The sequence below is a fragment of the Schistocerca nitens genome, chromosome 5 (assembly GCF_023898315.1).
Source record: "Schistocerca nitens isolate TAMUIC-IGC-003100 chromosome 5, iqSchNite1.1, whole genome shotgun sequence".
In the NCBI taxonomy this organism is placed as follows: Eukaryota; Metazoa; Arthropoda; class Insecta; order Orthoptera; family Acrididae; genus Schistocerca; species Schistocerca nitens.
Genome location: NC_064618.1, coordinates 825,147,370 through 825,171,001, shown reverse-complemented (window position 1 = coordinate 825,171,001; position 23,632 = coordinate 825,147,370). Strand labels below are relative to the sequence as shown.

Genomic DNA, 23,632 nt, shown 5'->3' with positions numbered 1-23,632 from the left:
GTAGACTGATTCCACTTCCCCAGTATTCTGTCAATAAATCGAAGTCTACCACATGGTTTGCCCACGACTGAACCTATGTGATGATTTCATTTCGTATCCCTACAAAGTGTTACCCCCAGGTGTCTGCATGAGTTGGCCGATTCCAACACTGACTCAGTGACATTATAGCCATAGGATATTATACTTTTTCGTTTTGCGAAGTGTAAAATTTTACATTTCTGAACGTTTAACGCCCCACGTTGAACTCTTATCAAGATCTGAGTAAATATTTATGCATCGTCTTTCAAATACCCTCACATCTGCAAAAAACCTGATTTTACTATTAATATTGTCTGCAAGGTCAGTAACACATAACGAACAGCAAGGGTTTCAACACACTTCCCTGAGGCACACCTGAAGTTAGGTCTACATTTGACGATGACTTCCACCCAAATTAACATGCTGTGTCCTCCCTACCAAAAAGTCCTCAATCCAGTCACAAATTTAACTTGGTACCCCATATGACCGTACTCTCTAAAATAACCGTAGTATGGTACTGAGTCAAATACTTTTCGAAAATCAAGAAATACAGCATCTACCTGATTACCTTGATCCAAAGCTCTCAGTATAACGAGAGTTGGGTTTGACATGATTTGTGTGATGGAAAAGAATGCTGGTTGGCTTTGAAGAGGTCACTCTGCCCAAGAAATCTCATTATGTTTGAGCTAAGAATAAAAGGAGTCCGGTGTGGTAACGCAGTGCGTTGCCTTGCGCCCTCTGCTGTGTCGTGTCGTCAGTGACTTGGCACACCATCAGCAAGCTGGCGCTGAACGGCGGCAGCTCGCTGTTGGTCGCCGTCCCCTGCTACTGCGCCGCGCAGTTCTGCCGCAGTTGCTCCTCGAGCAGCTCTGCTTGCTCGACGTACTGCACCGCAGATTCGTCGGAGAGCTGCAGGCTGTTCTCTCGCGCGTGCGCGGTGTACGCTTCCCGTTTGACTTCTCGTTCCCTTGCGGGGGCTGCCCCCACTGCGGTCGGCGTCGCTGCCGTTACCGTTGGGGCGGCGGCTGTCTTTTCGGCGCCCTTCCGCTGCGGCGCTGCTGGGGCGGCCGGTGGGGCAGGCAACCGAACGCCCTTCTGCGAGGAGCGCTCGCAGAGGTTCGAACACCTACTGCTGGACGTAGGCCTTGGGCAAGGACTGCTCGGAGTTGCGTCAAGGCCTCTGCCATCTCTGCAGCCACGGCGGCTGTGAAGGCAGCCTTCTTTGCCGGCTTTGAGGGGTGCTGTGGCTTCCTCCACGGCGGTGCTGAATTCGACGCCACTGCTCTTCTCGGGGGCGCGAGCTGCCTCCCGATCGTCCGCCTCCGGGCGGTCGTTCCTGCTCCTGGCGGCGGGAGCTGTTTCTGTGCTGTCCCTTGCTGGGCCGGGCTGGTCAGCGCCCGTCGTCTTCGCCGACGTTGTCGTGTCTTCCGCTGCGTCGGTGCGGCCGCGGCCGCCTCGCCGCATTCGGCACGGCTGTGGCTTGAAGAAGGTGGGCAGCTGCGCCAGCTGGCGACGTGCGGGCCGCCCATGGAGGTATAAGGAGGGGAGATGCCATGACGTCACAAACTTGAAGCCGACAGAAACCGAGCTCCGCCATTGCAGTTTGGTCAGAAGACTCGTTTTCGATTGTGCTACTGTCTAGAGCTGCTGAAGGTTTTTTTCATTTTAAAATGCCGGTTTGCGTTGTTTACGGGTGTACTAACCGTTGGAATAGTGCTACCAAGTTAAAAGGAATCACGTTCCATGCGTAAGTGGCCCCGTTCGTAAAATATTGTCGTTTATATTCGTGAGATGTGCGGCCTTGTTTTCGTTTTGTGAAACTGTTTTCTTCTTATTTTATTTCAGATTTCCGATCAATGAAGCTCGTAGGGCTCTGTGGGTTCATATGCTTATTTTTCTTGACAAAGCACAAACGATGTTTGTATTTACAAATGAAATTTTGTATAAGTGTGTAAACGAGTATGAAATATCATCCGGTATGTAAACTAGCATAGCTTTCGGGTTCTGCTTTCAGTTTACATCGACACAAATGCAGTAAAAGGTGATTTGAGTTTGAAAAGAGGTTTCTACACTGTTATTTTTCATCATTCGAAGTTCGTATCCAAAAGAAACACAGTTGTATTGCTGGGGCAAAAACGCATTAAAAACAAAACGAAAACACCTGAAAAAGCTACTCTGACGTTGTGTTATGCATGTAAACATTGTAACACTCATCATCTGAAATTATTTCGCAGACATAACGTTAAATATGAAGAACACGCAATTCTAACAAGAGCTCTGTCACTGTTTTGACCAATCAAACATGGCGGCCCACCGGCTTCGGACAGACGTACAGCAGACGGCCATAGTGCCATCTCCTCTCCTTATACCTCCATGGGGCCGCCACACCGGGAGCAAGTCGGCAAAACTTCTCTGCCGCGGTCGCAGGCGCGGCTGTCCCCCCACCCCCCCCCACCCCCCCCGGAGCACTTGAAACACCGCACCGCGGGCACTGGGGGATCGGTAGAGCCTCTGTCGTAACCGGGAAGTCAAGCAGATTCCACTAGCCGAAGATGTAGCCCTCGCCGACAGCCATTTGCACGGTCACTGCATGGAGCGGCGCCCTCTTCTTGGTGCGATTGAGCAGTCTTGCGGTTGCGTGACCGCTGCGTCGTCGCAACACCAAGGCAAGCCCCTTAGTAGGAGTGCTGCTGTTGGTTGCGTCCTCTACGAACATTGTCAGCACGTCCTCCTCCAACAGCAGTGCTCGAGCCGAATTGTGCACGACCCGCATCACGCTATGTCAGCTACCAGAGGACACAGTAGAAAGTAGTGCTACTACTTTACAATGGACACACGTCAGGCAAAAAATACCTACGTGCAACTATCCGGCTTGTATGAGGTGTGTCTCGATGGCCATGAACATGAAACGATGTGGAGTACATCTGTCTGGGTAACGTTCCGCATACAATCTTGCAACACCTCTCTCATTGTAATCCACTTTGTCGTATGCAACCATCACGTCGGTCATTTCCGCAGCTGTGTACTGGTACATGTCGCACTGCTGTCAACAACGTTAAAAATGGTTCAAATGGCTCTGAGCACTATGCGACTTAACATCTGAGGTCATCAGTCGCCTAGAACTTAGAACTAATTAAACCTAACTAACCTAAGGACATCACACACATCCATGCCCGAGGCAGGATTCGAACCTGCGACCGTAGCGGTCGCTCGGTTCAGACTGTAGCGCCTAGAACCGCACGGCCACTCCGGACGGCCAACAACGTTACTGCACTGACTTATTTATTTAATTTAATCGTATGACTAGGGCCCCCCGTCGTGCAGACCGTTCGCCGGGTGCCGGTCTTTCAATCTGACGCCACTTCGGCGACCTGCAATCGATGAGGATGATAGGATGATGACGAGGACAGCACAACACCCAGTCCCTGGGCGGAGAAAATTCCCCGACCCAGCCGGGAATCGAACCCGGGCCCAGAGGATTGACAATCCGTCACGCTGACCATTCAGCTACTAGGGGCGGACATTGCACTGACTGGCCACACAAGATCCTCAGTAGGATGTCATTCAAGCAACAGTCCATAAAACTTCCTCCAGATTAAAACTGTGTCCCGGAGCGGGACTCGAACCTGGAACCGAAAGGCTCGAGGTTCGAGTCCCGCGACAGCACACAGTTTTAATCTGTCAGAGAATTCCACATTAGCGCACACTCCACTGTAAAGTGAGAACTGATTTTGTGACAAATCTAATGATAATAATAACAAAAAAAAAATCTCAGCAGAAAGGATACAGTAGTTGGAACAGCAGAAAGACTCAAAAGAATTACAAAACATTCTTGGCAGTGAGGAAAGAGGCAGCCCAATAAATCAGAAAGATCAAAATGAAATTCGTAAAGGACCAGCTATTTGAAATCGAGGAAGATTTTGAAAGAAACAACACGTGAAATTTTTAGAAGAATTTCAAAACAAAACTCACAGGATATCAGCAGCAAAATCTTTGCTTCAGGAAAGGAAATGGGCAATTTGCACTGAAGAATCAAGAAAATTGCGAAGAACTTCTAAGATATTTTGAAAAACTGCTGAACTGCCCATAACCAACACAAAGATTTCCGCTCAGGAACCTGAATCCACAAACGCAAACTCACTACCACCGGATGTAGAGGAAATCACCAAACAGATCAAACGTCTTAAAAACAATAAAGCTGCAGGTGAAGATGGAATCGTAGCGGGAATCCTCAAATCAGCAGTCCCAAATACTATAAAAGAAATCACCGAAATAATACAAGACATTTGGCAAACAGAACGAATTCCGGACGACTGGCAAAATGCATTACTTCATCCTCTACACAAGAAAGGAGATAGTTCGGATGTGAACAACTACAAGGGAATGTTACTGATATCAGTAGCTTACAAAATTCTATCCCAGTGCCTTCTCGATAGAGCACAACAACAACTACAACCAAAAATTGGAGAATATCAGGTAGGATTCAGATCAGGCCGTTCCAGAGCAAATTCTGAACTTAAAACTAATCTTAAGACATCAGAGAATATGTGGCAAAGATGTAGTTTGCACATTTGTTGACTTAAGCCTACCATTCATTTGAACGTCAATCATTATTTCAAATATTAAAAGAACAGGGTTTAGATCTGAAAACAGTTGCAATCATACGATAGATATTAACAGACACAAAATCTAAAGTCAAATTTATGGGGGAAATCTCTGAACCTTTTCTGATCAAAACAGGAGTTAGACAAAGAGATGGACTCTCTCCAATACTGTTCAACTGCGTCCTTTAAAAGGTGCTAGAAGAATGGTGCAAACTGAAATCAGTCCTCAAGATTGAGCAACCAATTACTCTCGGCAGAGGGAAATTAACAGTAGATTGCTTAGCATTTGCAGACGATCTAGCCATCTTATCTCGCGATGTTTCCACAGCCAAAAAACAGATTGAACTCCTGAAAGAAACTGCGGTAAAAGTCGGCCTGTAAGTACCGGGTGATCAAAAAGTCAGTATAAATTTGAAAACTGAATAAATCACGGAATAATGTAGATAGAGAGGTACAAATTGACACACATGCTTGGAATGACATGGGGTTTTATTAGAACCGAAAAAATACAAACTTTCAAAAAATGTCCGACAGATGGCGCTTCATCTGATCAGAATAGCAATAATTAGCATAACAAAGTAAGACAAAGCAAAGATGATGTTCTTCACAGGAAATGCTCAATATGTCCACCATCATTCCTCAACAATAGCTGTAGGAGGAATAATGTTGTGAACAGCACTGTAAAGCATGTCCGGAGTTATGGTGAGGCATTGGCGTCGGATGTTGTGTTTCAGCATCCCTAGAGATGTCGGTCGATCACGAAACACTTGCAACTTCTGGTAACCCCAAAGCCAATAATCCCACGGACTGAGGTCTGGGGACCTGGGAGGCCAAGCATGACGAAAGTGGCGGCTGAGCACACGATCATCACCAAACGACGCGCGCAAGAGATCTTTCACGCGTCTAGCAATACTTTTTTGTTGTTGTAATAAAACCCCATGTCATTCCAAGCATGTGTCAATTTTTACCTCTCTTTCTACATTATTCCGTGGTTTATTAAGTTTTCAAATTTATACTGACTTTTTGATCACCCGGTATATTTTGAAAAGACGGAATATATGACTTGCAACAAACAAGCACCATAATTCATGGAGACAAAATATAGCAAAATTAAAAGAGTCCCACAATTTACATATCTCGGTGAAACGATTCAGGAAAATGGAATAGAAACTAAAGCCAACGAAGTGAGATGCCAAAAGATGGACACTGCTTATCGACTTACTCAAAATATCTACAGTAAAAAATGTGTCTCCAAGCACACAAAACTACGACGTTACAATACCGTCATAAAACCTGAATGCCTATATGGATCAGAGACACTAATTTTAAACAGGAAAACACACACAGAAAACATTCAGAAAAAGGAACGGAAGATCATAAGAAAAATTTTAGGCCCAAAACTTGTAGATGAACAGTATCGGCTCAGAGGCAAACAGGAAATCAGGCAATACTCTAATATTCACAGTGACATTAGAAAGCGCAGATAAAGATTCTATGGACACATCAAAAGAAAGAATCCGGACAGAGTTACAAAGCAAATAGTTTAATTCTATGAAAACAGGAGTAAATCTAAAACAGCCCCAATGAAATGGAATGGCGAAATCAAACCATATCTGCAACTAGCAGGAATTACAGTAGAGGATATCCAAAACAGGGAAATCTTCAGATCCAAAATTCACAAGTGGCAAGTTGACCAAGAGGAGAACCCTGGAAAGAAGGCTAGAACAACGCGGTCGCAAGAAAGAAAAGAAGCCCACAGCAAAAGGCGATTTATGATGGACCACAAGATATTATAAGAGGCGGGACATGGTTTTGAGTAGTGTGTGTGATGACCACGGACAGTAGAGCATCCTCTGCGGCGAGGTCCCGTGGTTGGCAAGGAGTTCTTGTGGTAGGGCGTTCCAGCCCTCCCACTAACTCTGGTGCATGTGGACGCGCTGCGACGCGCGTTCCCAAGGCATCTCACAGGTGCTCCGTGGGATCAGAGGAGCGAGCAGGCCAACGCGTTCGCCAAATATCCTCTCGTACCAAAAGCTCCGAATGCGCCCCTGAGAAGACACACGCGGGATAACAGTACAGTGTCACCATAACGTTGACTGGTGACAGCACCATGTTCAAAATTCGGACGACAGTACACCCATGCAAATTATGCTTCCCGACGCGATAACACATGAACCGCCAAAACGATCATATTCGACAATGCTCATGGGTGCATTACATTTTCCCACTACTTGCCACAGTATAGGGGTATGTCCAGAATCATACTGAATCTACTCTCATTCCAGAAGAGCACATCTCCCCCCCCCCCCCCCCCCCCCCATCCTCATTGATCCGCTCGCTATACTGTTGGCACCATCGCAAACGGTGTCGGTTTGTCAGTGGGACTCAACCTACTGGTCGTCGGGGAAACAGGCGACCCCCATGCAGTCGCCGTGTGACTGTGGAGTGTGAGACTGAAGCCTTGAGGTCCTGTTAAATGTGGTTGCGATTGCACCCGCTGTTTTACTCGGGTCACTTCTTGCTTTTGGCACAATGCAGTGCCCACGTGCTGATGTAGTTGATCGTTGTCGACTACCTTCTCTCTTTCAGGCACCAGTACCTGTGGTTCGGAACTTTTTCCATGCACGTTCAACAATGCTGTGGCGAACGGCAAATCCTTGGACTACAATCGTCTCACTTCCTCCTTCTGCCAGACTGACGATGATTCTTCCCCGTGCGGAATCATCCTGTTGTTGCCTCTGGGCAATGTTGTAATGATAAACACCATGACAGCGCACCTTAAGTACTCGCTGAATGACACACACTTCTTTTTCCATTCCTTCATCTGGCCCGTGTTCGCCCCCGGTAGCTGAATGGTCAGCGTGACGGATCGTCAATCCTCTGGGCCCGGGTTCGATTCCCGGCTGGGTCGGGGAATTTTCTCCTCCCAGGGACTGGATTTGTGCTGCCCTCGTCATCATCCTCATCGATTGCAGGTCGCCGAAGTGGCGTCAAATTGAAAGACCGGCACCCGGCAAACGGTCTGCCCAACGGGGGCTCTAGCCATACGAATAAATATATAAAATCTGGCCTGTGTTGCGGGGCCAGACCCATTTGGCGCTATAGTCTCGCTGGCCTCCCACCATGCTACATCCAGCTTTCTGTGCGCTACTGAGAGACATCAGGCAAGATGCTCCTGCGCTTTCATTCATTTCCAAGTAGGTAATATGTCATGTTGCTTTATTTATCTCGTCCTTAAGTTCTGCAGAGCAGTGTATTTTTTACGGTACTTATACCGCAGGGAAACAGAGTTTTACAAGCACACAATTTACCGCTTCAGCCACATTTAATACCAATATATCCTTTAGCAGCACGCGTTTCGGCAGCATGCTGCTATCATAAAATCTAACTCTGTTCATTGAACGTTATTTTGTATGACTATGTATGCCACGGGTATACACTCTTGGAAATGGAAAAAAGAACACATTGACACCGGTGTGTCAGACCCACCATACTTGCTCCGGACACTGCGAGAGGGCTGTACAAGCAATGATCACACGCACGGCACAGCGGACACACCAGGAACCGCGGTGTTGGCCGTCGAATGGCGCTAGCTGCGCAGCATTTGTGCACCGCCGCCGTCAGTGTCAGCCAGTTTGCCGTGGCATACGGAGCTCCATCGCAGTCTTTAACACTGGTAGCATGCCGCGACAGCGTGGACGTGAACCGTATGTGCAGTTGACGGACTTTGAGCGAGGGCGTATAGTGGGCATGCGGGAGGCCGGGTGGACGTACCGCCGAATTGCTCAACACGTGGGGCGTGAGGTCTCCACAGTACATCGATGTTGTCGCCAGTGGTCGGCGGAAGGTGCACGTGCCCGTCGACCTGGGACCGGACCGCAGCGACGCACGGATGCACGCCAAGACCGTAGGATCCTACGCAGTGCCGTAGGGGACCGCACCGCCACTTCCCAGCAAATTAGGGACACTGTTGCTCCTGGGGTATCGGCGAGGACCATTCGCAACCGTCTCCATGAAGCTGGGCTACGGTCCCGCACACCGTTAGGCCGTCTTCCGCTCACGCCCCAACATCGTGCAGCCCGCCTCCAGTGGTGTCGCGACAGGCGTGAATGGAGGGACGAATGGAGACGTGTCGTCTTCAGCGATGAGAGTCGCTTCTGCCTTGGTGCCAATGATGGTCGTATGCGTGTTTGGCGCCGTGCAGGTGAGCGCCACAATCAGGACTGCATACGACCGAGGCACACAGGGCCAACACCCGGCATCATGGTGTGGGGAGCGATCTCCTACACTGGCCGTACACCACTGGTGATCGTCGAGGGGACACTGAATAGTGCACGGTACATCCAAACCGTCATCGAACCCATCGTTCTACCATTCCTAGACCGGCAAGGGAACTTGCTGTTCCAACAGGACAATGCACGTCCGCATGTATCCCGGGCCACCCAACGTGCTCTAGAAGGTGTAAGTCAACTACCCTGGCCAGCAAGATCTCCGGATCTGTCCCCCATTGATTATGTTTGGGACTGGATGAAGCGTCGTCTCACGCGGTCTGCACGTCCAGCACGAACGCTGGTCCAACTGAGGCGCCAGGTGGAAATGGCATGGCAAGCCGTTCCACAGGACTACATCCAGCATCTCTACGATCGTCTCCGTGGGAGAATAGCTGCCTGCATTGCTGCGATAGGTGGATATACACTGTACTAGTGCCGACATTGTGCATGCTCTGTTGCCTGTGTCTATGTGCCTGTGGTTCTGTCAGTGTGATCATGTGATGTATTTGACCCCAGGAATGTGTCAATAAAGTTTCCCCTTCCTGGGACAATGAATTCACGGTGTTCTTATTTCAATTTCCAGGAGTGTATTTTTGTTCTTGTGCGTGTCAGTGAGCTTAGGTGGCGAAGTTCTGCCGAGAAATGTACGGTGGGTTGCAACTCATTTATTTTTTTTACTTGAATGTCGCATATATTCATTAAAATAATGCAGTTAATATACATTCCAGTTTACCCTGAAGCGCCAAAGAAACTGGTATAGGCATGCATATTCATATGCAGAGACATGTAAAAAGGCAGAATATGCGCTGCTCTCGGCAACGCCTTTATAAGCCAACAAAGTGTCTGGCACACTTATTAAATCGGTTACTGCTGCTACAATGGCAATTTACCAAGATTTAAGTGAGTTTGGACGTCATGTTATAGTCTGCGCACGAGCGATGGAACACAGCATCTCATATCAGGAATCCGGTAAAACATCAAATCTCCGGCATCGCTGCGGCCGGAAAAAGATCCTGTAAGAACGGGACCAACGACCAGTGAAGAGAATCGTTCAACGTGACAGAAACGCAGCACTTCCGCAAATTGCTGCAGATTTCAGTACTGGACCTTCAACAAGTGTCAGCGTGCGAACTATTGAGCGAAACATCATCGATACGGGCTTTCGGAGCCGAACGCCCACTCTTGTACCCTTGATAACTGCATGACACAAAGCTTTATGCCTCGCTTGGGCCCGTCAATACTGACGTTGGACGGTCGATGACTGGAAACATGTTGCCTGGTCGGACGAGTCTTGTTTCAAATTGTATCGAGCGGAAGGACGTGTGCGGGTATGGAGAAAACCTCATGATTCCATGGACCTGCATATCAGCAAGGGACTGTTCAGGCTAGTGGAGGCTCTGTAATGGTATGGGGCATGTGCAGTTGGAATGATATGGGATCCCTGATACGTCTAGATACAACTCTGACAGGTGACACGTTCGTAAGCATCATCTCTGATTACCTGCATCCACTCATGTCCATTGTGCATTCCGACGGACTTGGACTATTCCAGCAGGACAATGCGACACCCGAGATGTCCAGAATTGCTACAGAGTGGCTCCAGTAACACTATCCTGAGTTTAAACGCTTCTACTGGCCACCAAACTCCCCAGACATGAACATTATTGAGCGTATCTCGGATCCCTTTCAACGTGCGCTTACTAGTTAATGGACAGGATTTATGGTGTCATTTCCCTCCAGCACTGCTTCAGACAGTAGTCGAGTCCATGCCATGTCATGTTGTGGCACATTTACGTGCTCACGGGGACCCTACAGGGTATTAAGGAGGCGTACCAGTTTGTTTGGCTCTTCAGTGTAGATCACTTCACACAGACAATAACATCGCTTACAGTTTTGCGTAGCTTTGGTTATACGGGAGTCAGAGATGATTGTACTGGTAAGATAATGAATATAGATATCACTATAATGTCATAAAACTAAGATAATCATTATGCCTGACTTAATACTTTTCTTACATTAGTCACATAAAATAATTTTTTAACTAAAACAGGAGTTGCTTGGCCAATAAAGGAAAAATAAACATACAATCATTGGAAAACATGAGTGTTCCATTTCTGCTGTTACATATTCCAGTGCAAATTATCTCTGCGACCCTGAGGGTCTGGTGAGAGACTTCGTCGAAGTTTTTGCTTGGAGATTAAGAGCACTTTCAATCAAGTACGAACCATGGTGTTCATACTGACTGTCGTATTAAATGCTCGTTACAAGGTTTGAGACTCCATTGCTAAGTATTTAATGGCAGTGACTGAAGGCGTGCAGTTACCCACCGCGGCAGTAGAGGCCGCTAACTACTTGGCTCGCAGTACGCAGAGGTAAGCCAAGCTGAACAGAGTTCCGTTAAGTGGACTGCGGCAGAATTACGCACCTCCGCTGGCCTCCTGGAAATTCACTACCGTTGTGCCAATAGCTGTATCAACAGCGATCTACAGAAATGAACGAAATGCACCTTGCTTACCATTATACAATGAAAATGTACAGAGCAAGAAAACCATTTTGTATGATCAAAAATCAGTACTACGAGTCAATTAGATAAAAGCCTCTCACAGCATATGAGCCTATCAGACAGGTTTTGAGACACCGATGGACGAACTACCAGTTGTGTGCAATATCACCTTTTTGCGCAGGGATTAGCTACTAAACATTAATAAAATTTTCTCAGCTTTCCAGCCGCGTCAGGTGGTTAAAATCTCACGAGCTTTCGACCGAGCTCTCCCCGGTCATTGTCAAGTGGTAAGACTGACTGCTGTGTCACCGTGGCCGCGTCTTTATATAGCCGCACTGCTGGCTGTGACGTCACTGGTGCTCTCTTCCTCGCCATATATGGTAATGTTGTCATCCCGCGTCCGTCGCGCCCGTTTTAACATCGTGATAGCCGGGTCCCAGGCTGTGCTGAGCTGCAAATCGCCGTTGATGGTGTTTTCAGAGGTTTTTATTTCAATAGCTTCTTTTATGACGCTATCCCAAAATCTCTTCGTCTTCATAACCACAGATGTTTCGTCGAATAGAATTCGGTGTCTTTTTCTAAGGTGTGTTTCTGGATAGCGTAGGCGTAAGCACCTCTCGTATTCCGTCCGGCGTTGCTCCACAGTGCGTACTGTCTAGCCGACGTAGTAACAGCCAGACTTACATGGTATCTTGTACACTCCAGGCGTTCTAAGCCCTAGATCGTCCTTCACATGCCTCAAGTGACACGCAAGAAACACACCAACAGAGAAGAGCTCCGAAGAAGAAAGCAAGAAACTTGTGTTTTTGCCTTCCTGTGGTACAGTGTCGGGAAAGATTAGCCGGCTCCTGAAGAGATAACATTTTATCGGTGTTCAGGCCCCTAGCAAAAATTCGTCAGCTCTTGAGGCCTTGGCGAGGAAGAGAGCACCAGTGACGTCACAGCCAGCAGTGCGGCTATATAACGACGCGGCCACGGCGACACAGCAGTCAGTCTTACCACAACGACCGGGGAGAGCTCGGTCGAAAGCTCGTGAGTTTTTAACCGCCTAACGCTGCTGGAAGCCCGAGAAAATTTTATTGATTCATATCGTCACGAAACGATACATTCAGCTACTAAACATACTGACAAGCACTAATCTGCAAGCATACGTATAACTAAGAGAACTATCGTAAAAATTCCTTGTGCAACCCTCGTTATAAAGAGCATACTCAAGTACAATCAGCTGATACCGCCTGTAATATCATATGGCCCTCCATGCCATCAGGTCACATGTTCGGCTGATATGACGCCGCAATGAGATGACATTCAACTCTGCAGCACCTTCCACATACTCAACCATCTCTATAGTCCAGTCTGAAGTAAGGGTGTAAGATTACAGTTGAAGAAAAAATAGCACGACCAGTGAACAACTTTGTCTTCAGCATCTATATACTTTACAAGAAAGAATCAATTTACTAGACGAAAGCTATAAAGAGAGAATTACAATATCACAGATCTTGCGCACGAGATAATGTGGTGCTCATAAATAATTTAAGAGGGGTGAAAGTCTGGAAAACCAAACAGGGTAAACAATGTTTTGGCAATGGTTACAGATACTGTTTAAAAAGTCATAAACAAGCTGGACAGGTAATGATCTGTTTTGAGGATTTCCGATCGAGTGGTGTATCTCCTGATTAAACCGTGGATAATTTTGCCCCATAAACCGTCCAACTTCAGTTGAACATGGCAGAATTATGTATCATGTTAAACGCGTGTGTGATTCGTGCAGTAAACTAAATTATGGTGGCTACTGGAGCAACGCACAGCACGCCCTAGACTTGTCCCAAGCGGAAAAAAGTCGAGGAACTTTAAATAAGGCTAAACACCTCCTGTCTCACTTATCCACATTCTATAAAGCAGAAATTCAGCAATGGGCATACGTTCACACTTCAGTGTGCCAGGGTTCGTAGTTCCCTATGTGCCGGCCGCGGTGGTCTAGCGGTTCTAGGCGCTCAGTCAGGAACCGCGCGACTGCTACGGTCGCAGGTTCGAAATCCTGCCTCGGGCATGTGTGTGTGTGATGTCCTTAGGATAGTTAGGTTTAAGTAGTTCTAAGTTCTAGGGGACTTATGACCACAGATGTTGAGTCCCATAGTGCTCAGAGCCATTAGTTCCCTATGTAACTATTCCGTCTGCCAAAATACTACGGCGGGCTGAAAAGTAATACTTCCAATTTATTATGAGAAAACTCAAAGAATTTTACATTAAACAGACATTTTGACAATCTGTTCTTTATACTTCACGTCTCTATACTTCTTTCTGAACATGGTCACCCTGGCGAAAACACGTTTCTCGCAACGAGAGACCAATTCTTGAAACCGTCACTGTAGTACTGTAGAACCACAGCCTCACGTCTGCTTGCACCGTTTCACCACTGTGAAAGTGAAATCCTCGAAGGCGTTCTTTAAGTTTTAGAAGCAGGTGAAAATCGGATGGGGTCAATGGTGGAACTGTATAAGGGATGATAGATGATAGTGAACCAAAGCTGTCGGATAATTGCAGAAGTTGCAGCGCTCGTGTGCCGACTGTAATGTCATAGTAGAGGGTGCTGCATGTATGGACGAACTCTTCAGCTTTCTGAGGTTCTCGCAGTAGGTTGCATGTATTCCAAGTGACCCACTTTTTTAACATCTCAGGAGACTCTCAGCACGACTTTGCCCGCTGGTTGCACGGTCTTGAGCTTTTTTTGTCGGTGATCCTTCGTGGCGGAATTCCGTTGACGCTGTTTTGTTTCCGTGTTGAAAATGGTGAACCCAGCTTTCATCAACTGCAACAATGTTTTTAAAGAATCCATCACCATAACGCTCAAAACGTAAAAGAAATTGTTGCCAGATGCCTAATCTCCTTTGTTTCATGTCAGGGGTGATCATTATAGGCACTCACCATGCACACAGTTTTCTGTTTCGCAGTTCTGCTATGATCGCCTGTATACGGTCGCGCGGGTGATATCCAGATCGCCTGTATACGGTCGCGAGGGTGATATCCAGATCGCCTGTATACGGTCGCGCGGGTGATATCCAGATCGCCTGTATACGGTCGCGCGGGTGATATCCAGATCGCCTGTATACGGTCGCGCGGGTGATATCCAGATCGCTTGTATACGGTCGCGCGGGTGATATCCAGATCGCCTGTATACGGTAGGGCGAGTGATATCCAGTACTTACCTGAGAGTTTTGTGTGTGTGTGTGTGTGTGTGTGTGTGTGTGTGTGTGTGTGTGTGTGTGTGTCATCTGGCGATTTTCTCATATGCCACGCGTAGTGAAGGCCTCATCTGTGAATAACACTCGTAAATAAAATGCGGTATCATTAGCAATCTGATGAAGATATCATAGCATACGATGGGCAAAATCGAGTGGCCCCCCAGTGTCTGCAGCCTAAGAACCTGGTGCACGTGTAGGTTTTTGTTCAATATCTCCCAAAAGGTCACATGTTCTACAGTCTTCGCACGTGTACACAGTTGCTGTACCGGTTTAAGGTGTATCACTAAAAACCTCCTTGTCAAAGCGTCCTCAAAACCCAGTATTCTCAAATTACGCCTTTGACCAACATGCTGATCTTTACCCGTTTACCAAAGATGACGGTAGAGACCAGGAATGGTGTTATTCCGTCGCTGTACTACACTGGTGGACAACTTATGCTTTGTAGATACGACGATCGCGTCTTTCATAAACCCCCAACGTAAATCATAGTCATGTCATTGAGCTTAAACATTTCATATTCCATGCTGGATCCAGAACCTCACATATAAACAATAAAAAATCACTGAGGACCATTTCCTACAGTGAGTGGTGATCCTCAATCCCGATCAGTGCTGACAATGCAGAACTGAAAAATTAGTGTTCCTTAAAAAAATGGTCGCCTGTTTGCAAGTTCTCTTCTTTCAGACGTTTGTCGCTGAGGCCATCGAATGCAGTATCAGCTGTGAAGAATTTGAAACGGTTTTCATGTTTCGTAAATAGTAATTAACGAATAACATTGAGGATATTCAGCCCAGTTGTCAATCGTGTTATTATTACCGCTACATGTTTCGGGACCAACATAGCATAAAAATCGTTTAAGCGCGTAAAAGTAGGATAATGTTGTCAAAAAAAATGGTTCAAATGGCTTTGAGCACTATGGGACTCAACTGCTGAGGTCATAAGTCCCCTAGAACTTAGAACTACTTAAACCTAACTAACCTAAGGACAACACACACATCCATGCCCGAGGCAGGATTCGAACTTGCGACCGTAGCGGTCGCGCGGTTTCAGACTGAAGCGCCAGAACCGCTCGGCCACCAGCGGCCGGCATAATGTTGTCCCGAAACATTGCAGCAATAATCACACGATTGACAGCTAGGGTGAATATCCTCAATATTGCTTGAATAACAGTTGTATGACGGATTCACATCAGATATCCGGTAATTAACGAAATGCACATCTTAAGAATAATGTTCTCTAGGTGCGATGAATGGCTTTAAGTTTATGACCAAGCACAAAGAAATAAAACACGCTGACGCGAGACGCGCGGCAGCTGAAAGTGGCAGTCGATTTTCCTTTTTTTTTTTTTTTTTTGTCACACGTGGTATTCTTGAGGAAGGAGATGTGTGTCCGCAGTTCAAGGCACGGCGGAGGCCTACGAACTGGCGGCACTACATCTATAGCAGAGCTCCGTGATCGTGCCAGCGACGGTAAAGCACGTCTTCCATTCAGCAGAGACAAGAGAGTGAAGGTGTTTCCCGACGGGGCGTAACGCGCACGAGTCAACGTTTTATGTCAGGCGTGACAGGTCAGCTGGCTCTGAACGTGCGTAACGCCTTGTACGCTGCATTTTGGTTAGTCAAAGAATATCCGTGATCAATGGAGAACACAGAGAAAAGAAGAAATAGGTATTGCCAAGTCTGCCGCAAGAAAGAAGAGACTGGGACGCTCCGAGGCGGAAGATGAAGATGAAAGGAAGCATTGAAGATGAAAGGAATGTCTTTTCAATTATGAAGATCGTATCTCTTCTTTCGGGCATGTAGTCTGTGGACATTAAGTTGGGAATGTGGGTCTCAAGTGGAGCGTGCAAGGGATAAATCCCTGCAGTCGCACTATGCTCTGTCCCCACGGTGGCTCAGATGGATATAGCGTCTGCCATGTAAGCAGGAGATCCCGGGTTCGAGTCCCGGTCGGGGCACACATTTTCAGCTGTTCCCGTTGATGTATATCAACGCCTGTTGATTGCTTAGGGTCTTAATTTCATTATCATTTCATGCCTTTTCAAATGTTATACCGTACAATGAAAGTACATAAAATTGTTATAACGAGTCGGCGGAACCCAATACGGTCTCTGCAGCAACGCTGATGATAACTATCGAGATACAATTCTGCTTAAATTACTTTCCCCCGAATGTCTGCAAAAACATCTCTTTTGGCCACGTGGCAACGTCTAACGATCAAAAAGACGAAGGAAAGTGATATCCTTCTCCAATATTTAATGAAGAACAAGGAAGACAGGCTCGACTTTAAGAACTGTCTGGAATAGCTGTCGAAACAACCACCAATTTCGGCCAGATCCCATTAGGTAGACCAAGATTAGAGTCTTCCGAATGCCGCGCGGGGCAGCCGCGCAGCCTCAGGCGTCTTGCCACGGATCGCGAGGCTCCCCCCGTCGGAGGTTCGAGTCATCCCTCAGACATGGGTGTGTGTGTGTGCGTGTGCGTGTGCGTGTGTGTTGTCCTTAGCGTAAGTTAGCTTAAGATTAAGTAGTATAAGCCTAGGGATCGATGACCTCAACAGTTTGGTCCCACAGGAACTTAACACAGTTTTTTTTTTTTTTCCCGAATCTTCACAGATATGTAAGTGTGAAAACAACAGCGTCAATCCGGTTCAGTGGCCGTGCGGTTAAAGGCGCTGCAGTCTGGAACCGCAAGACCGCTACGGTCGCAGGTTCGAATCCTGCCTCGGGCATGGATGTTTGTGATGTCCTTAGGTTAGTTAGGTTTAACTAGTTCTAAGTTCTAGGGGACTAATGACCTTAGCAGTTAAGTCCCATAGTGCTCAGAGCCATTTGAACCATTTTGCCAATCCGGTTCCAGTTAACCAGCTGTGAATTATAATGGAAGTCATTCGCCCTCGCAGCACCCGTTAGCACCGTTCCTCAGCTCTACCACTGACACGCCTACGCCACCTGTCAGTGGAGTGACGTTGGCACTCAAGCAGTCAGTCTTTCACTGATGAGCAGAACTAATACAACAAATAATACAGAAAAAGATAATGTTTGGACTAAATTATGCACTTTGTTTGCTGCATAAAAATCAGTGGAACCTAACAAAATTCTGTTGCGGTTGCACCTAGCTGACGTTTTTGTTGTGTGCTGCAGACTTGTAAGAGAGTATTTATTTCAACAAACTTTTTGCAAATAATAAAAAATTAATGACAACAATGAGAAAAATGCTTTCACCCAGTTCGTGTGGAGTCTGAACTGAATAGTTAATACGCTTGCGGTTTCATGTTCTGGAAAAATACAAATGCAGTATGTATTTAAGTTTTGTGTCCTTATATGTAAAGTGAAGGCGGAGAGCCGACCGGAGTGGCCACCGGTTCTAGGTGCTACAGTTGGGAACCGCACGACAGCTACGGTCGCAGGCTCGAATCCTGCCTCGGGCATGGATGTCTGTGATGTCCTTAGGTTAGTTAGGTTTAAGTAGTTCTCAGTTCTAGGGGATTGATGACCAAAGACGTTAAGTCCCATAGAGCTCACAAGGGAACCTCCCAATCGCACCCCCCTCAGATTTAGTTATAAGTTGGCACAGTGGATAGGCCTTGAAAAACTAAACACAGATCAATCGAGAAAACAGGAAGAAGTTATGTGGAACTATGAAAAAAAAAAGCAAAATGTACAAACTGAGTAGTCCATGCTCAAGATAGGCAACATCTGAGGTCAGGAGCGTCGTGGTCCTGTGGTTAGCGTGAGCAGCTGCGGAACGAGAGGTCCTAGGTGCAAGTCTTCCATCGAGTGTAAAGATTAATTTTTTATTTTCGCAAAGTTATGATCTGTCCGTTCGTTCATTGACGTCTCTGTTCACTGTAATAAGTTCAGTGTCTGTGTTTTGCGACCGTACCGCAAAACCGTGCGATTAGTAGACGAAAGGACGTGCCTCTGCAATGGGAACCGAAAACATTTGATCGCAAGGTGATAGGTCAACCGATTCCTCCACAGGAAACACGTCTGATATATTCTATACGACACTGGTGACGGCATGTGCGTCACATGACAGGAATATGTTGTCGACCCACCTAACTTGTACACTTGGCGAATGGGTAAAAAGATTCTTCTACCTTGCCCGATTTAGGTTTTCTTGTGGATTTGATAATCACTCCCAAAAAAGTGATGAAAACATAAGAGTTTGTCACATAAACTGAAAATAAAAAAATTAAACTTGTCACTCAAGGGAAGACTTGAATCCAAGTACCTCTCATTCCGTAGCTGCTCACGCTAACCACGGGACCACGACACTCCTGATCTCACACTATCCTTGATGTTGCCCATGTTGCGCACGGACTACTCAGTTTGTATATTTTGCTTATTTTTTCATAGTTCCACACAACTTCTTCCTGTTTTCTCGATTGATCTGTGTTCAGTTTTTCAAGGTCCATCCACTGTGGCAACTTATAACTAAATCTGAGGGGGGTGCGATGGGGAGGTTCCCTTGTTAGTAGCTGCCGGCCGCGGCGGGCGAGCGGTTCTAGGCGCTCCAGTCCGGAACCACGCGGCTGCTACGGTCGCAGGTTCCAATCTTGCCTCGGGTATTGATGTGTGTGATGTCCTTAGATTAGTTAGGTTCAAGTAGTTCTAAGTCTAGGGGACTGATGACCTCAGACGTTAAGTCCCATAGTGCTTAGAGCCATCTGAACCATCTCTCATTTTAGTAGATACCTGCGTGCCGCATAGTCACACTCATCATTCCACGTTCTTTACAACCACGATCATTTCCATGCATCACCGACATCACCATTCGCCATAATGTCATTCACTTTATCATCATATTATTTAAAGTGTAATATAAAATAAGCTACAAAGTTTTGGAAAAATCATCAATATTGTGCAACAATGTGTTCTTTAAAATCTTCATTTTGTCATACGTTTTTCCGTAAAAATCGTAGCTATTGTCCACCAACGTGTTTTTAAATAATCATTTATTTTTATCTTTTTTTTATTTTCTGCCCCATTTTCAAATCGTGTGACCTACGAAGAGCGGTTTCATCCGCTGCCACACCGCCCCTTCGTGGGGAATTGAACTGGTTCAAATGGCTCTGAGCACTATGGGACTTAACATCTATGGTCATCAGTCCCCTAGAACTTAGAACTACTTAAACCTAACTAACCTAAGGACATCACACACATCCATGCCCGCGGCCCGAGTGGCCGAGCGGTTCTAGGCGCTTCAGTCTGGAACCGCGCGACCGCTTCAGTCGCAGGTTCCAATCCTGCCTCGGGCATGGATGTGTGGTGTCCTTAGGGTAGTTAGGTTTAAGTAGTTCTAAGTTCTAGGGGACTGATGACCTTAGAAGTTAAGACCCATAGTGCTCAGAGCCATTTGAACCATTTTTGCACAGTCGACGCAAGCACCGCGAATCTGTGATTCTAATTATTTAACTATCACAACTTTTTTTAGTTCCATGCATCGTTAATCGAGTCTCACTTTTATGCTTCTTGCGTGCCCCACCAGGTTTGAAAGCGTGGCTATGCAAGGCTGGCCGCCCTTCTCGGAGAAATGTAAAAGTTGCGATACCTCCCAACACGCGTAAATGCAATTAAAGTCTTTAAACGCTCGTCGCCCGCATCTTTGGTCGTGCGGTAGCGTTCTCACTTTCCACCCCCGGGTTCCCGGGTTCGATTCCCGGTGGGGTCAGGGATTTTCTCTGCCTCGTGATGGCCGGGTGTTGTGTGCTGTGCTTAGGTTAGTTAGGTTTAAGTAGTTCTAAGTTCTAGGGGACTGATGACCATAGATGTTACGTCCCATAGTGCTCAGAGCCATTTGAACCATTTTTTTGAAACGCTCGTCAAACTTGATGTAATGACACGCTCTTATACATCGTGGGCAGAAATGTCTCAATTTTGAAGTGCAATAAAAACCGAACGAAACGAGTAACACCTACAAATATTATTTATGAAATTCAATTATGATTCTACTTTGTCAATCGAGTCTGAAGATCTAATCGTTCACATAGTGGACGTTATTGATGAATCTCTGAGCACGCCGCAAGTGTGGGTTTTCACAAGCGGAATGTCGGTGTGCCTACTTGTTGGACTACTCCCTTTAATTGTTCAGTGTTCCCATCTAATTTCGAAAGGGAATAAGTCGTGCTATATAAAACCATCTGATTCGTCGAAATGGCTAGTGTAACCAGTCAGAGTGATTACACGAGATCGAAGCAGTTATCACAGATTCGAGAGGGAAATGCAGAACGTACGCTAACGGCAAAAAATCGCAACACGGAAATATAATTAATGTAGAATAATGAAATTTCGGGTATACATTTGTCTAAGTAACATATTTAAGTGATTAACATTGTAAGATTACAGGTTAACGTAAGCGCGAGGTAAGCCATTGCAAACGTGAAATGCTACAACGTTAATAACAGGTGTAACCGCCTCAGCGTTGAATGCAAGCATACAAGCTGCATGCATGGTGTCGTACAGGCGCCGCATTTCAGTTTGTAGGATGGAGTTCCATGCTTGTTCCACTTGGTCGGTCAGTACAAGGACGGCTGATGTTTTTTGCATAACGCTAGACTGTCGTCCGATGCTGTGCAGCATGTGCTCGGATGGAGACAGATCAGGTGATCGAGCAGGCCAAGGCAACATGTTGGACATTCTGTAGAGCATTTTGGGTTATAACAGCGGTATGGGGGCGAGCGTTATCCTGCTGGAAAACACCTGCTGGAGTGCTGTTCATGAAAGGCAGCTCAATAGGTCAAATCTCCAGAATGACGTACAAATTTGCAATCAGAATCTGTGGGGTAACCGCGAGGGTGCTCCGGCTGTCATAAGAAATCGCACCCCAGTCCATAACTCCAGGTGCGTGTCCATTGTGTCTAGGAGGCAAACAGATTAGTCGCAGGCCCTCAACTGGCCTCCTAACCAACACACGGCCATCACTGGCACCGAGGCGGAACCTGCTTTCATCAGAAAACACATCAGACCTCCACCCTGCCCTGCCTTGACTACAGTCAAGTTGCAAACGGCTGTGGTTTGGGGCTAGAGGAATGCATGCTACAGGGCGTCTGGCTCCGAGCTGTCCTTGAATAATCGCTCAAACTGTCCTTGAAGCAATTGATTTGTAACAGTTCATTGTATATACGAAGACAGTAACTTGTTCTCGAAAGAGCAGTTACTGTTGATGACCATGCAGCTTTTCCCTGGAATAAATGATGACTGACAACCTCAGCTGCCGACAGGTTTTGTTGATATACCTCGATGTGGACAGCTGAAAATGTGTGCCCCGACCGGGACTCGAACCCGGGATCTCCTGCTTACATGGCAGACGCTCTATCCACCTGCAAGGGATAAGTCCCTGCAGTCGCGCTGTTCATCTGTGGCCTCGGTCGCTCAGGTGGATAGAGCGTCTGCCATGTAAGCAGGAGATCCCGGGTTCGAGTCCCGGTCGGGGCACACATTTTCAGCTGTCCACATCGAGGTATATCAACAACACCTGTCGGCAGCTGAGGTTGTCAGTTAGTCATCATTTATTACAGTTCATTGTGTCATTGTGGTGCCAACTGCAGCTCAAGCGGCTGCTGCAGATGCACTATGATGTCCCAGAGCAATACGTCCGGGGCCAGGTCTCCTAGCAACCGTACCTTTTCCTGGCCATCGGTGCCAGCAGTCATGTACAGTTGCTGCGTTTCTGCCAAGGCTTTCTGCAATATCGCAGAAGGAACGTCCAGCTTCTCGTAACCTGATTACACGACACTGTCCGAACTCAGTGAGGTGTTGATAATGACGTCTTTGTCGCCTTGAAGGCAATTACTGAGACACTTCAGTAAAAGTGCGCACTCCTCACATCAAAGTCGACTTTTATATAACAAGCACACACAACAAAATTATGCAACGGTTGCTAATGAAATTATTACACCTGAGTACTGATAAATGGTGTTAATTATTTTCGTATACAGGCACAAATGTTTTTGCGTTGAGTTTGATTCGGCCTTGTAATTAAAGTGTTCGCGCAACCAAAATACGGCGTTAACGGGAAATAGTGTACGCCCCCGGCAGCTGAGTGATCAGCGCGACAGAATGTCAATCCTAAGGGCCCGGGTTCGATTCCCGGCTGGGTCGGAGACTTTCTCCGCTCAGGGACTGGGTGTTATGTTGTTCTGATCATCATCATTTCTTCGTGAACAACGTGTCTAGATAGCTTAATATATTACACCGTTTCGGCTACTGCCATCATCACTTATGTAATAAAGAAATTCCAGGAAGGTAGGAAATTAAAACGAAGGGACCTGTACAAACTGAAAGAACCAGAGACTGAAAAGAAGCTACAGGCAAATGAGACAGGGAAATTTAATGGAAAATAAATGGGTAGTTTTACAAGATATCAGCTGAAACCGTACGGAAAAATACATGGCCCAGAGGAAATTCGTGGACAACACGTGAGATAGTAGATTTAACGGTTTGAAGGAGAAAATGTAGAAATTCAGCAAATAGAGGATGAAAAACTAAAATACTTACAGCTAAAACTCAGAGTGACAGAAAAGGAGAAGTGGCACACCAGGAATGGCTTGAGGAGAAATACAAAACACTAGAAACACCCGTTTCCACGTAGCCCACTCGATCGATGTGTGGATTCGGATTTTATCTTCTTTCTGCCAGGCGGAGTCTCTTGCCTGCTTTACCACGGCCTGCAACGGTAGTGCACGATTCACGCTACGTACTTCTCTTGTTTATGCTGCAACCAGTGGTCAACATGATGCGGTACATATAAGTGAGTTTTGTCAAGACGAAAACACCATGTCGTCTCTAGGCAGGTAGTTCGCAGTTAGTGTTAAACTTAGTTGTTTCGGCGATTTGCTGGTATGGTTGTTTGGAAAGCAGCATATAATGCCTACTAACGACAAACTGCGAAGAGCTTTGTTGAACAATATGACCGAAAAATTGGGTCGGTTGTTAGGGCACATCGTGACTGATCAAGACATATTTGGCATAAGGTATTCGGTAATAAAATG

At 46.5% G+C, this 23,632-nt stretch overlaps 1 non-coding gene across 1 annotated transcript; it reads left to right on the top strand.

Moving 5' to 3' along the window:
• Positions 1-22,002: 22,002 nt before the first annotated feature.
• Trnat-ugu (transfer RNA threonine (anticodon UGU)) lies at positions 22,003-22,076 on the top strand. The gene has a single exon. It is a non-coding gene; the product is annotated as a tRNA-Thr (tRNA).
• The last annotated feature ends 1,556 nt before the right edge of the window (positions 22,077-23,632 follow it).